The sequence below is a fragment of the Corvus kubaryi genome, unplaced genomic scaffold, assembly GCF_017639235.1.
Source record: "Corvus kubaryi isolate FWS band 111438036 unplaced genomic scaffold, C.kubaryi_AGA036_p1.0 37395, whole genome shotgun sequence".
NCBI lineage: Eukaryota > Metazoa > Chordata > Aves > Passeriformes > Corvidae > Corvus > Corvus kubaryi.
This window is the reverse complement of record NW_024581134.1, coordinates 3,192,171-3,208,107: the sequence shown is the minus strand read 5'-3', so window position 1 is coordinate 3,208,107 and position 15,937 is coordinate 3,192,171.

Here is a 15,937-nt window from a genome sequence, read left to right as displayed (position 1 = left end):
CTTTCTCTCCTCATGGTTTCAGAAGCCTCCCCTGAAGTCATTACCCCTCACTGATATTACTGTGAAGCCACAAACTTCGTTACAGCATTAGTGGGGAGCTGGCAGCTGTCTAGGTAGAATACAACCCTGCATCAGCATTCATGTCAAAAATAAGCTTAAGTGCTTAACAAGGAGAAGCTCAACTCTCAAACTACAACGAGGACCTGTTAGGATACAACCCAAGCTGCAGAGCACCTTACTCACTTGCTTTGTATTAAAGTACTGATAAAGCCCCTGGTTGAGGTCAGTCCTTGCTCAAGGAGCATCCCTTCTGATGCCCTATGAGTCTTACCACTCCTGGGATTCCATCCTCTCTGTAAATCCAGGCAGAGAGAACAAAGTCCTCTTGCACACCTATTTTACTATCACTTTCTTGTTCTCAGCGAGCTCATTTGAGGATAAGTAACAGTTCTGTGAGTCACAGTGTGCCGCAGTCATTAATACTCCCACTGTACTTGCAGTGCTACTGTGTTTTTTCTCTTAATACCTACAAGCTATTGTTATGAGACAGCTTTGCAGAACTATTAGAGCCTGTCATGTAGCCTTTAGAAAAACAATTAATTATATTAGACACTTCTATGAAAGCCACTTTTCCATGCCTGTAACTACATTCAGTGCTTTATAGTAACTGTAAACTACTAAATTAAACACTAAGACTGAAAAAAAAAAAAACCCAACCCAACAACAAGCACAAAAAAAGAGGGCCCCCCCCCCCCCCAGATGAAGAAAAGACCCAAACCAGCCCCACTTACCAGGCAGAAGCACCTCCTCGTTTCACACTCTCTAGTGTATAGAAGCAACAGCTGTTTGCCATTGCCAAATTTATAGGAGCAGCCTCCAGAACTGTGCTAAGGGTGGGTTTATATAAAGGGCCCTGGCTAGGGAGTGGTCAGCAATGTGGTGGAGTTGTGGGGTTTGTATATCTTTAGGTGGCTGGTGGTGTAGCTATGTTGCAGTGAAGTCAGTATGTAGTGTTGCTGGAAGAGAAGTAGCTTTTATTTACAAAGATAATGTTTTGGGTCTAGAATAATTAGTTAAACTTTATTTATCTATTTTAAATTCCTTGCTTTTTTTCATTTATGGCTTATTGTCTTGTATATATTTAAAGTCTTTCCTAGCCATAAGTATCTTTGAGTACTGGCTGTTCTGAATTATTTAATATAGGTAAAATATTGCAGTTCTTAAAGAAAAAAGACTTTAGTGCTGTCTAGCATCTATTTTTGTACTTCATTGTTACAGATGCCTACTGTGATTTTCTATGGTGGCTCTGTTCTAGTTACCACTGTGTGAATTTTCTTCTGACCCTTTAACTAATGCAAAGGGTTGTAGGGGATTTCTAGCTAATGGTCTGCATTTGTGGTATTTTCTCAGAGCTGCTGTGTAATCAGTATCTCTGGGGCTTAGTTTTTGGCTGCCTGTGGTTTCCAATATTCAGCATTTATAGACAAAATACTTATTTTGGGGGGTAAAGGTATCTGCCTCAGGCAGCTGATTGTGTTTGTGTAGTTTTGAGCATAACACTGTCAAGTTTAACCTTTTATGGTTTGTGTTTTCTGAGACCTTCTCTGAAACCTGGGCTGCAAGAGATTCTTGCTACTCTTTCAGGTGGAGTAGTTGACAGTATGGAGAGGCTTGACATTGTGTCTGAGCTGTTCTGACAAAGAGTTACCACTGGAACATACAGTAGAAAGCAATTTTTGTTTTGGTGGTTGGTTTTCTGGCACGGGGAAAACTGAGTGTCCTGTGGTGGTGGAGAGGCTCAGCTGTCAGGCAGAACTTCGTAATGTAAATCCCTTAAACTGCCACAGCACATTCTACAGCAGTGTTTTGCTTCTACCTGAGGGACCTGCTGCAGAGGACCAGTTCTGGCCCTTAAATTAGGGCTTGGTCATGTATCTTGTGCAAGTAAAAAGTACCCAGAGCCTGTTTCTCTGCTGTCAGGTTGTGGTAGCTATGCTTGTTTGAACTTTTAGGATAACTAAATACCCTTTCCAATGAGCAGAGAGCATGTTCTGTGGGAACATATTGGCAGTTTAAATGGTCCGTACTGTAGTATCTTGGATCTGTGTATGTATGGGCTGTCTCTGTTGGAGGTGCATTCTCAGCTGCTTGGGAAGTGGTTTTTAAGTAGGCGTGTATGTGATACTTTCTTTTAAGCTTGTTAGCTCCTAGCTTATCTGGAAGCCCACCAGCTTGTTCCTACTGTGTTTTAATTGATGATTTGAAGTAATGCTAGAATAATTACGTTATGCTTCTTGGTGGTTTTACTTTTGAGTCAGTAAAAAATTCACAGATTTAGATGTTATTAAGACCAGTTAAATCTTAAATCGTAACTTTGGAGGCAGCGTACTTAAAACAGCATGTGCTTATCTTTAGTCCTTTTTTTCCCAGCTTGATTATATTTCAAATGCAAAGTTCATGCAGATACAGCTTGTGCACTTAAAAGATGTGCCAATTGCTTTCCCCTGCAACGTAGCTTGTGGTAAAATTCCCTTTTATGCTTTTTTCCAAGTTGGTTTTGGGTTTTGCTGTTAAAATAAGTATTTGATCCTGTGTCCAGAACAGAATGCATTTTGCATTAGGGAACAAAACCAAACTGGTAGTTCTTGTCTCCTGTGTTGCAGCACACTTCCACTAATACTCACTGAGAGCTTGTAGGCATCCCTGTGTAGTGTTTACTAGATAAGATAGTTACACAGAGATCTGATGGCTGTTTCTAGAGCTTACCTTATCTGAAGAAGGTGCTTGAGTGTCCAGAAGTTCTGTTCTTCTTTGGCAGGTCTGTGGCTTAAAAGTGCATGGTGGGCTTAGAATTTGTGAAGCTGATGCAAAGGGTGATGCTGAAGTGGGAGGGTTTGTTGCCTGAAATCCTTAACTCCAGCACTGTGAAGAAAAGAAGCACACCTGAAAAAAAAGTCTTAAAGAGCAAGTTCTGAGAGGACCTTCAATGGCTGAAATGGTTGTTGAGATGAAAAATGCCACTCATAACCTTTGCAGCTGTAACTGGAGCTACCACCACAACTTGTACCTCATTGCCTTAGAGCTATAGGATATGTACAGCTATGGGAGGAAGGTGGTTGTTGCCTTAGGTACTTGCACTTGCTTGCCTTGTCAGGTGCAGTTACTGACAGATGGCTGTGAGGAGCTGAGAATATGCCTGGCTCAGCATGGACGGCACTTGTCTTGGCACTTGGGCTGTTTTGTCACTGTCAGGCTTTGTTTCTAGGTTCTGCAGAAATATACAGAAGTAGAGCAAGTACTGCATGTATTTGAGACAGCCCCCACATGTGAAGTCTGGCATGGAAGACAGCAACATGCTGGTTGGCAAAACAAACAAACAAAATGGTAGGGAGAATATGGGGAATGATTCAGGCTGAATCTGAAAGGAACAAACCCAACAGGGATGCAGCAGTGACTGAAGGTTAGCTGAGAGGTCTAGTGGTGTGATAAGATGTCAGGAATAAAACTACAAAGTGTAGATGGATGCTGATGGGGCCTTGTGTCCAGGTGGAGCTGTGTGGCACTGGCATGTTGGGGGTGTTTGCCCAGGATGTTTTAACTTCTCAGATCAAGGCTCTGAGCTACTGAACATATAATCAGCAGTTTAGAAGGGCTCACTTAAGTAATAAGGTATGCTTAACTACTTTGTGTGCATTATGTATGTGTTTTATATTATGTGAAATTCTGAATGAGCCTCCCTGGATGTTAGTCACTGGGTTAACAGGGCTAGGTAATGTGACCATAATATTTCTGTGAAATATTCTAATTACTTTTTTCTGAACCCTTTTTTTTCTGTTGTGTGAAGCCTAGATAAGTGTTATGTTTTCTGTTTCTATAAAACACATGTAAACACATGACAAAACAAACACCCCCACCAAAATGGCAAAACACAAACACACAAAACCCAAACTCGCTCTAAATCTGGTGTGACTTAAGCAGAGGTGGCAGGTAACAGGCTGACTGCAAATGCTAAATTAGGTGGTTTTGTCACTTTGAGAACCTAGTTGCATTCAGTCACAGAGGGATGAAGCAGTTGGAGTAGCTCCCTAAATGGCAGGGGACTGGTAACCCAGATGGTTCTTTCTGGCTCTTCAATTTCCTACCCCAGTGTCTTGTGTTAATGAAGTTTCAGAGCTGTCCTTTCCTTTTCCCTTTAGGTAAGTGCCTGCTTATCCCTTTTACAGACCATGGGGAGTCCTTGAGGAGTGCAAATGGGATTGTTCAGAACAGAGGTGGGGTTTTTGTTACAAGAGCATAGGCCATTCTTGGTGGTGTTCCAAGTCAAGGGGCTGTTTTTTGCCAACCTGTGGTGGCAGTGAATGCAATAAACTTCCCTTGCTGCCTCTTGAAGTGCGTGGTGTAGATCCTGCTTGTGCAGCAGGCACCTCACATCTGTCAGGTAGTTTTTCACTGTAGGTTGTAGGTTTTCACTTCTGTGAATGAAGTTGTGTGTGTGCTTGAAAGCCAGGGCCCTAAAAAATCCATGATATCTGCATCCTAAATTGTATTCTGAGTGTATAGGAAGAAACTCATCTGGGATGAAATGGAAAGGGAAATGATGTTTAGCTGGGAAGAATATGGATTTATTGCTGGTGATCAGAAGGAAAACAGTTTCTGATAATAAAAGTAAAGCATTGTGTTGAGGAAACTTAAGCAGATACTTGATGGTGCTTCTGTATACAATGTGATACATGCAAATGAGGTTGCCAGATGGCACAAGAGAAACTTGCATAGATTCTAGCAAAATAAATAACACTTCTTGCAGTGAAAGTCAACAAGCAGAAATACTCATAATGCATTATCTTACAGTAATAGGATATTCATAAACAAATAATAGATTCCAAGCTAATCTGTCACTGCCAGAGGGAGGTGCCAACATCTCAAGTACTAACAAAACTTTTGTTCTTGGGTTATTTAATTTTTCAATTCATCATTAAGCAATAAAATCAATAAGTCAAGCCCCTATTTGAAGGAAGTTGTGACCTGAGCCCACTTTACTTGAATAGAAGCCCTCAAAACAAACATGGATAGAAAATTTCAGACATACATAACTAGAAAGAAGTATAAGTAATCTTGGAAAGCTGCTAGGGTCTTAAAAAACCAGACTGAGATACTTATTCCCAAGGTGTCTGCATCAAAAGGCAGATCATATTGATTCTTATGACTTTGAGAAGGCATTTGCTCTTAATGATAAAATGAAATTTTTTCTTATCCAGAGTTTCTATACCTCAAGGAGCAGCATGCATTATTGCTTGTATTATCACTTGATTGCACTTGCCTGGAAATTACAGGCAAGCAATTTAAATTCCTGTACACTAAGCAGTATATTTGCTTGGCTCAGTTTTTAATCTGTCAAGAAATGCAGTATTTAAAATTAAAACCAATTGTATATATAGTTAATTTTCCCCCCACAGTATGTGATAGGCTGGTGTAGCTTTTTTTTGAAAGAGCTATGTCTGAGCAATTGCAGAGGTATTTGGTAGTTTTCTCACACAAGTTTCAAAGTCTTCCTTTACCTTCCTGTGCCATCCCTGTGTGTGGATGTGTTGTGCCACTGGAGGCAGCAGGCTGGGCCTGGGGGAAGCAGTGCTGAACAGTGATATATCTGTGTGTCCCAGCTGCTGCTGCTGGAGAAACAGAAGACTGAAACTCTTCTCCAAAATGCTGGAGTGGCCTTCATGCAGGAAAGAGAAGGCTCCTGGGGAAAAGTGTAAGAATGAGATGGTCTGACTGGCACACCAGGGCTGGGGAGGCAGGAGTAGGAGCTCTGAGCTAAACTCAGATGCAGGCTCAGATGGGTTCTTGTGCAGTCCACCTCTAGCTGATTGTGTACACCTGCATACTCTGAGCATTTATTAGCAACTTTGAGAGAGGCAATCTCTTTTGATTCCTTGAGCATCATCACATTGGGGATCTAACTCTCATAATTCTTGGAAATAATTACGATGCCTTAAGCTTGAATAGTTTCAATGAAAGGATCCCTGAACTGGAAATAGGTTTTGTGGTAGGGAGCTGCTGTGTTGAAGGCAATTCTTTTGTTCTGGAGTCTTGTGCCTTAACACCAATTCAGTGTGTGGTTCTTCCTGAGACTTGGAACAAGATGATCTTTAATGTCTCCTACAACCCAAACTGTTCTATGATAAAGACTTCAGGTGAGATAAGCCTCAGCAACGTGTAATTAAACAAGAGTGTAGGCAATCTCCAGGGACTGCCTGGGTGTACAAGCTACTGCTGGTGGTGTGTCAATATGGGAGCTGCAGTGCCAGGGGATGGCTTTTTGGGGAAGAATGACACTGGCAGGTGCAGCCAAGTGCCCTGCTGCAGTGGGCAGATGGTGGTGATTCACTTCAGCACTTGAAGGAACAGTTCAGGATGCAGGCATTATCTGGGATTTATGTGCCAGCAAATGACCAAGGATCTGATCTTTAAATCTGTTTAAACACCTAAAGATCAGAGAAAATGCACTTAAAAACAGTTTGAATTTCTTAGTCACTGAAACCAATGAGATCAGTACCTTTTGGTATCTTAGTCTAATCACCGGGCTCTGCTTGTCACACAGTGCTGTATTCCTTTCCCGTGATCACTCTTTTATCGTGGCTCTTCTTGATACTGTTTTCCTTCTTAAGGGCTGTCATTTTTTTCTTTTTTTTTTTCTTCCTCACAGCAATGATGTGAGCATGAAAATCCAGATGAGCCAGAAACAGGTGTCAGCTGAATGTTGCAGAGTGCCAGTCTAGCTAAGCACTGAAGCACTCTGAAAGTACTGTGCACTTAGCAGTGGGAATTCTACTCTTCTGCATGTGCTGTGACAGGCACCTGTGGTACTGGCTGGGTGACTGGACACTTGGACACAGCAGGAGCTGATGGTTCAGCAGGAAGATCCCAGATTATCTGGGCACACAGACAGTGAGGGTATAAAAGCCAAGGGATTCCTTTGTTCAGGCTTCCTCCCTGGAAGCACCGGCTCGAGCTGGATTTGTGTTACTGTGCCATGAGGCAGTGAGGAATCCTGTCTGAGTGTGTGGGGTGTGCAGGGAGCCAAGTGGGGACCCACTGGGTTGCTGGAGCTGCTGCTGCAAACGGGCTTTGGTCCCACCAGTGACAGCCTGGGGTGGTGTGAGTGTGACCCCAGGAGTGGCACCTGAAGGGTCAGACAGGAAAGTTTCCTTCACATCTGGGAATTGTGAGGATACACCCCAGAAATGCAAACTGACAGGTATGCTGTCTTGAGGATGGCTGAGTTTTCCTGTTTTGCTCCATTTCTCTCCTCAGCTGTCTCTTCCATTTTCCTGGTTCCCATAGGTGGCATGTCCCTAGGAACAGGGCTTTGTACCTGGGCTGCTTGCCTTTGGGTGAGTGGAGGTCCTTAAAATCATTCTTACTGTTCCCTAGAGTGGAGACAGCTGCCAGCACTGCTTTCATACCAAAAATGCAGCTTTCTTATACATACATTATGCAGCAAGTAACATTGTTTTCTGTGTAAATATGACAGTGTTGAGGATAAGAATACCTCTCATGTCCTTAAGCTCCCTGTATATCCCGATGTCCTTGAGCCTACATAAGTAGGCAAACCACCCATGCATATGTTCTCCTGCAACATGAGCCCAGTTCCTGTGGTCTACCTGCTGCTCAAAGAATGACGTAAGTGAATTATTAATGATATAAATTGCTTTGAAACTAGCTGAGCCATGAACCCAAGGCAACAGTTTCTGTGTTACTCCAGGGTCAGGACATAGGGGTGAGATACACTGTGTATTAATGTGGTGATAGTATAAACATCAAAAGTACCTGCAATATACTGGAGTCCATAAAGAAGCAGCAGCAGAAATGCAATAAAAAGTGAAAGGAGCAGGCCCTACTTGTTTCTCTCCTTGGATTTGCTGTCAGGTTTGTGATGAAGCACCAGGGCTGGAACTTACTGTGTTGCCAGAGATATCAGGCCTGTCTGAGATCCCCACTGTTTCATTTTACTTTTTTTTTTTTTTTTTTTGTCTTTTACTTGATTTGCCTCTTAACCTTGCACATTACATCTGCCGTTATGCACAGTTGCTAAACTGCTGTTCAATTTACCCCAGATACAAGATGTTCTGTTTTATGTTGAAATTGTTCAGCTAAACCCCTGTGTTGTTTCCTAGCTTTCATCAGGGCAAGTTGCCCTCTGTCTTGCAGTAGGGAGCCAGATTCAGAGCAGTAGTGATATGTTTTCCCCTGTTTACAAGGCAGGGGAGACACAGCCAGGCATTTTAACCTCTCTTCTGTGAAGGCATTGTAAAATATAAATAGACAATCTTCAAACACCACTGGTGAGAGTATCTTGGGAGTTTCTGAATATATTTTTCTTGCAGGAGTCTCTTGAGTAAATTGTTGAATAAATTGCATTCTTACGCTGTGGTATTGGACTACTGGATAAAACAACATAACTATGTGCTGCTTTGATATTTTTATTAGTATTAGCGGGAGATTTGGGAGCATTTACTTATTTGTACTTTATTGTATGTTTGTGCTGCACCATGCTGTGCTAATTCAAACATCCCAAAGTGAGTAAAAACATAATGTACTACTTTTTGCTAGAAGTGTCATTGCGTTAGGCACTGGACTATTCCCACCTGAGATGCTGAGTGGCTCTGAGTCATGAAATTAAAATGGAAATTTGATGAAAGGTGCTGAATTTACAGAACTCATTACAGTGTTTGCAACCCATCATTTATAGGCTGGCTTTTTTTTTTTCATCTTGAATCACATGGATAACAAATGGAGAGGTTTTCTTCAGCTCTTCCAACAACTGGTGATTAAATTTACAGAACTGCTTTTACATTTCTCAGCTCTAGCTGATATAATAAAACATTTTATCACTGACTGGGTGGTCCCCATGGTACTGAGCTGTATGACAGCTTTCAGCATCAGGCCAGCTGTTGTTTTTATTTCAGACTAAATCTTCCAAAGATGAATAGCACGTAAAATTAACAGTTTCTTGCTAGGGAAGTTTGGAAAGTTGTGTGGATTTTTGTGTTAGTCCTAGGGCAAATATATAACTTGGACTAGCTAGCCTTGAGAGCACAGGGCTGGGCTATCATGTTTGATCATAGCTTTGCATTAAGAAGCCTGACATGATAGGGAATGTGCCTACTCTGAAAGAGATGCTACACTGGATGATGAGGGATTTCAAGTGTGCATTTTATTTGTATTTGAAATGCTGCTCTTCAGAGTTTGTTGTTACTAGGAGGCATCTTCCAGTGCTTCAGGATACAACTCAAGATAAACAAATTCTGTCTGATTAATATTTTTCTTTTTTTCCTCTAAATAAATTCTTGCTAATGAAAACCTTCCCCATCTCATTGTCACATTCAAAGATGGAGCTTCTGAAGTGAGTGTCTAGAAGCTGCTGACAGTGGAGTGAGCATGGCATAGCGTGCAGCATAATGTGCTCTCATGCCACAAGCACAGAGCTTCTTGAGGGAATGGCTGAGTCAGGAGCTGCTCACACGACACAGCAGGGAAATGGCACTTCCTGCAGAGTGCAGGGGAGATGGACATTCTTACCCTTGTTTATTCTAGTTTTTCTACTTGTATAAATTCTACTTAATGAAAAAACTGGAGTGGAGAGTGGCTGTGTAAGGAGGTCAAAGTGAGGGCAGCTGTGGCCTGTGCAGTGTTTTCTGTAAGCAGTTAGCCTGTGTTGTGCTGCTTCCAGCTGCCTTGCTCTAATGGGTGAGCAGTCATGTTCCTGGGCTACAGCACCTGAGATCTGGTGTGCCATGTCATGCTGGATGCTCACACTGGGGGTGCAGTCATGCTGGAGGCTAGAGCTGCTTGTCCTTAAAGCCTTGCAGGCACTACTGAACGAGCTCTGCTTCTTGCAAGGTAGAATACCAACAAATGACTATTAAGCAATTCCCTGCCTCGGGCTTAGAGCTCCATCTGGATGTGAACTTGTCAGAAACTTTGTGTCTTGGAGGATCTGGTCTCGTGAGAAGTAGCAGCTTCTTGCTGTGTCTGCTTTTTTCCCTGCCTAGAGAGGCTGAGAAGGACAAGACTCTTGACTCTGTATTCAAGAAACAGAGCTGGTGTCAATTTTAATGTTTTAATTAAAGCATGCTTGATCAGTTCTTAAGTTAACAGCAGCAACCACGTGACCTTGCAATGAGATGTTCGCGGTCAGATCTTTTGCTTATTGAAACCTGTTGTAAAATTGGGGTCATTGATTATTCCTCAGATTGAGGAATTCCTCAGATTGAGGCTGTGCTCTGCACTGGCCATGTGCCAGTTTAGCATGATGTTTGTTTGTGCCTGAGGGAGACATTTCAAAAGCAGAGAGCACAGGCTGCTTAACTGCTCCTTACTCAGGAAATTCCCTGAGCGATGTCCTGAACAGGATAGTGGAGTCCTGTGCATTTATCAATAACAAGGTTTCTTTATTTAATGTGAAGTGGCTGCAGCTGCTGTCCTTCAAGTGAGGTATTTCCTCTACACTGTACACAAGGGTAATGAACTCTCAACTTGAACAGGTACAGAGAAAGATGACCAAGGAAATGAACTGCCAGTTTCATAAGTGACTGGAAAAGCTTGGCCTGTAAAACTTGCCAAAAAAGGTGAGGAGTATAGTTGCTTTCTTTGGTACATCAAGGAGTTAAGTACCACAGGGAGAGGAAAAAAAGACAGCATTTCCACAGTACAGGTGGGTACAAATAAATTAGGCATAATTAAATCAGTTAATAATCAGCCTAAATATAGATTGCCCCAAGAAGGTCTGTGAAAGTCTACTAAAGGCAGAGGGGTTACAAGTGTTAACTGCCTTTGAGATGGTGTTTGGACAGTTCATGAAACAGAGGGTATGATGTGGTGGGGGCTCATTCTCAAGGGCTGGGAAATTCTGCAGCTCTTTACTGTGACAGCCAGTATCTGTTGGAGATATTTAAGCTGAAACGTTCTCTCTTGATCTTTGAATCAGAACTGCTCAGTGGGGGTTGGGAGAAAAATGTGAAAATTTAAGTGCCTTGCAAATGCTTCAGTTACTGCTAAAACAGGCAGCAAAAGATTGTCAGCCACATCTGGCAACAGCAACTGTGGGGGATGCTAATATCTGTCCCATTCCCAGTAATTTTTTGAAATACCAACATGGAACAACATACTTAATAAAACTGCATAATTCCTCTCCCTTTAAGCACAGCTGAAACCAGCTGAAGAGTTGCTTTGGGGACAGTAAGTCTTGCTGTGTGGTGCCCTTTCCAAAGTTTTGGCATAAGACACACAGATGCTGGGATGCTCCCCAGGCTCACACCAGCACCACGGGGGCTGTGAATGAAGGGGAGGGTGGTGACTTGGCCAAGTGTGTTTCATTCATCCTGGGGACCAGCATGCTGCCATTGACTGCTCATGGGCTCTGATGTTGGAGTTGGCCTCTGAGTGAGAGGTTGTCCCTCAGATTTAATGGTTGAGTGTTGAGATGATCACATAGAAACATTGGCTCTGGTGCATGCTGGGAAGAAAGACCTGGAGTCCTCATGGATGCTGGTTGGAAATCAGCTCAACGTGCACAGAGGCAAAGGGACATGGCCCAGGTGTCAAGAGCTCTGGATTGAAATGGCTGATTCTGGACTGGCTGTGGCTGATAATGTTTTCTAAGGGTGATGTGTGGAGGGTGAAAGCTCCAGTGGCTTCTGACCAGTGTGGCTGTGCTCTCCAAGAATGTGGCTCTCTGCACGGAGAGATGAAATGTTGAAAATTTTAGCTTGCATCAGCCGGGGTGAGGAAACTGTACTTCTTTAAGAGTGGTTTTTGGGTGCTCCCTACCCACCCATCTGTGTGTGGCATTTAGGCAAATAAGCAGTTGCAGGAAACATCCTTCATTGGAGATTTCCAGGTTGGTTCTACAGCAGTCACCTTTTAGCCGTGTTTGCTGCTGTCTAACTCATTCTTTGGAAGACAAAGACTCTCAGTCCTAGCCCAGATCTCTGAATTTCCTTATGTGACAAAAATCAAGCAGGGACAGAGGTGCTTGAAGAAGTAAAGCAGGAAGTAATTTAAAAGTAAAAAGGCAGTATTATTCTATGAGCTAGCAAACCTTATACAGGATTCTACTTGCTAATGACAAAAATCATTTGGCCTGATCCCGTGGTCTCAAGTGGAGAAGACTTGCTGTGCTTGAGTTCAGTTTAGTCTGTAGGTGTGCTGGCAGGAATGCAGGAGCATTGGGGGATTTCTGTGGGGTGCAGCACAGGACCTTGATTACCTGGCAGAAGTTGGCTGGGACATGGTGCTTAAGGTGCTTCCTAGTTACTCAAGACAAATACAAAGACCTTGGCTGGCTTAGGTTCTTAATTAAAAAGTGAAAGTTTTGCAGTGGGAAGAGATATAATCAATGTAAAAAGTTGAAAAGCATTCCTATGGTCCAAGCAGTGACTTCTGCACACCATGGATACCAGCACAGAATGTGCTGCACGGTCTTAGAGGAGAGCACCTTTCATCTTTTGGTCGTGCTGATTTTGGGAGATGAGTTATTTATTTTTTTATTGAAAGACTTTGTCGTGTTTTAAATCTACTTATGGATGTATTTTTGATTCAATGACTTAATGCTATAAAACTAGTAATCAAGGGCATGTGTGTAAGGAAATTTCTGGGTTTTACAGCTCGACTGCACCTCAGCCAGTAGTTGCTTTTAAAGCTGCAGATCCTACTTTATTAATGAACTGGTTTTGATGTCTGCAAACATTCAGGTTCTCTGACTACAATGATCAGTCTTATCTTCAAGACTGCTGTTTAAAACAAAAATTAAATTCAAATACATATGTATATTCATGTACCTCATCCATTTCACAGGCACCACCACCTCATGTACCTCATCCATTTCACAGGCAAAGCACCACCATGAAACCTGTTCAAGCAAACAGAGTGAATAGGATAAGGTCTTGATCAAGAAAATTTTGCTGCCAGAGGACAGTGGGAAGACCCCCCTGGGTCTAAATATCACCTTGGAACAGGCACACAGACTGTGGGATTCTGTTGTAACTCTCTAGATGTTGTGCAAAAGAACTTTACATATCTGGGAGAAAAAAATTAGTGAAATAACAAGGAACAGAAGTTATACACCACAATTGCAGGATTTGTGAACAGAGCTGTAGGTAGAAATTGATGGATTCTTTTGGTTTGTTGCCACTCATGTAAATGAAAATCTAAAAAACCTCTTAATGAAAGATGTGTGATTATTGGCCTGAAAGTTGTGATAGACTAATATAATAGCTTAAATGTGAGTGAAAAGAGTAATTTCATGGGGTTTGTATGAAACAGGGTGTTTTAGAAGCTTTAAGCTGCTGTACAAAGGGCTGGATTCATTTGGTTAAATAGATCCTGATGCTTTCAGCTGCCAGGCGTGAGCTGTAGAAGATCCTGCTGCTATGTGGTGCTCTGTCATAGCTCCCAGTAATGATACACCCCATGGGCAGTAGATGGGTTTTTTTTCCCAACTATTAGTGGATATCTTCTGATTTAATAAAACAGCTTCAGTAGCAGCATAATGTGGTGGTTTTTGATCAGTGTACTGGAGGGTTTTTATTGCTTAAACAGATTAAGATGCTGTACTACAGGGCTACTAAAACCAGCAGTTCTGCCTTAACTGTAAGCTTGCATAAATTGCAGATTTCTGGTTCTTTGTCTTCATGGGAGCACTATTTCAGCATAGCTGGTAGTGATTAAAACCATGGCATGTGTCAAAGGAAATAGGATCAACAAATGAAGTGAAAAACATGTCTTTCCTTCTAGCTCATTTGGATTGTGCCATGTGTGACCATATGTCACTTGACCTTTATTTCCTTTGGCTAAATAGGATCAGTTCTAATGAAAACAAGTTCAGAAAATAGATCAGATTGGATCACAGTTTTGATTAAAAAAAAAAATGAACAAAATTCTTGTTTCATCTCTGAAACATTTCTGTAATTGTATCTGTGCATTTTGTAATACCTTCCTTTCTGTGGCTACATTTTTCTACTTCATATACATGGAAATTCGAGGTTATAGGTGCATAAAGAAACACTCTGTTAAGTAAGTTGAATTTTTTTGTGGGCACAGTGATTGAGCAGCACCCCATGGTTAGAATCCATGTATTTAGATTATTAGAGATATTTCTATTATGGGCTTATATAACAAACATAAGTTCTAGAGCTCCCAAAATGGTTCTGTAATTGAGTATACAAGCTGCTGACTGCCCAAAGCTACAAGTGTGAAATGTGATGGAGCTGTAGCTTATCTCCTGAACTGTAAGAACAGTAGGAAAATAGGCAGACTTTCCTGGGTTTAGAGGTTGCATGGTTCTTTGAAACTAAAATGCTTGTTTTCTGTCTGTTTTTTAGCCTACTTCATTCCACTTTTCTATCAAAGCAATCCTTGTCATAAAAAACACCCTGATGCTGTATTAATGACTTGAGACTCCAAAAGGGACTGCATAACTCTGAACTCCTAAATAGCTGGGTACGTTCTGCCATCAGTTGTGTCTAGTAGCAGAAAGTCTTTTCCAGAAGAGAAATCGTGTGGTTTTCAGTCAGGGAAAATACTGTGACAAAAGTGACAAAATGGTGTAATCCCACAGACACATCTACAGAGGCTGCATCGCCTCTGGATATGATCTTTCCTGTCCACAAAAAGCTGCTGTGGAATTTTTCAGCTGTTCTTTGGAGTGCTGTTGCGTGCAGAACAATCATGCTGTTTCTGGGGGGCAGAATCTGTCTTTTAAATGCTCGGTATGAGTGTCACTATTTGTCTTTAATATCCCACTGAATTGCTGTGTTGTAGGTAGTTATGTTCATGGGATGGAAGCTGTCACCAGTCATAAATGCCTGCTGTTTTGGTGAAATGGATAATGCAAGTTTTTATGCAAGAATATCTCAAAGCTGTGTGTGATGCTTATGGGTTGCTTCTAAACTGATGGGAAGCAATCGAAATGTCAACAGAACTGTAATTAGTGGCGTTGCCTTGACTCAGCAGTTGTCAGGTTAGAGTACAAAAAGGTGAAACTCACTTGTCATCTGCCTTGCTGCAAACGTGGTGCCTTTCAAAAAGCAAAATGATTCACAGCACAGTCTGAACTGGTCTGGGAGAGTCGTGATGAACAGCAGGAAGTCCAGCTGGAGGCCAGTTACCCGTGGTGTACCCAGGGGCCAGTGATGGGGCAGTAGTGTTGTTCTTCATTGCTGACCTGGGTAACACGACAGAGTGACCCCTCAGCAATTTTTTCAAAGGATACAAAGTTGAGAGGAGTGACTGGTGCACCAGGTGGTTTCACTGCCATTCAGAGGGACTGGGACATGCTCGAGGAATGGGCTGAGAGGAATCTCATGAAATTTGACAGGAGAAAATGCAAACAGGAGTAACCTGAAAGCAGCTTTGAAGATAAAAGACACAGAGGGTGCCTGGTGGATGCCAAGCTGACAGTGAGCAAGCAGTTGTGGGAAAGAAGGCCAGCAGCCTCCTGGCCTGCTTTGGGAAGAGTGTTGCCGGCAGACCAAGGGTGGTGACCCTTCCTGTCTGCTCAGCCCTGGTGAGTTTGCATCCGGAGCAGTGTTCAGGACTGGGCTCCCCAGTACCAGAGACACATACTGGTGTGAGTCCAGTGAAGAGCCATGGAGATGAAGGGATTGAAGTGTTGTATATCCAAGGAGAGGTTGGGAGAGCTGGGACTATTCAGCCTGAAACAGAGGAGGCTTGGAAGGCTCTTACTCATGTGCATAATGAATGCCTGATGGTGGGAGAAGTATAGATTATGGGGGCTGATTCTTCTCATTGGTGTTCAGTGAAGCAATAAACACAAGGCAATAAATAATGAAGCAGGAAGCACTAAACACAAATTGAAATACAGGAAATTAAACATAAGATTTTTTTTCTGTGACAGTAATTGAACGCTTGAGGTGGT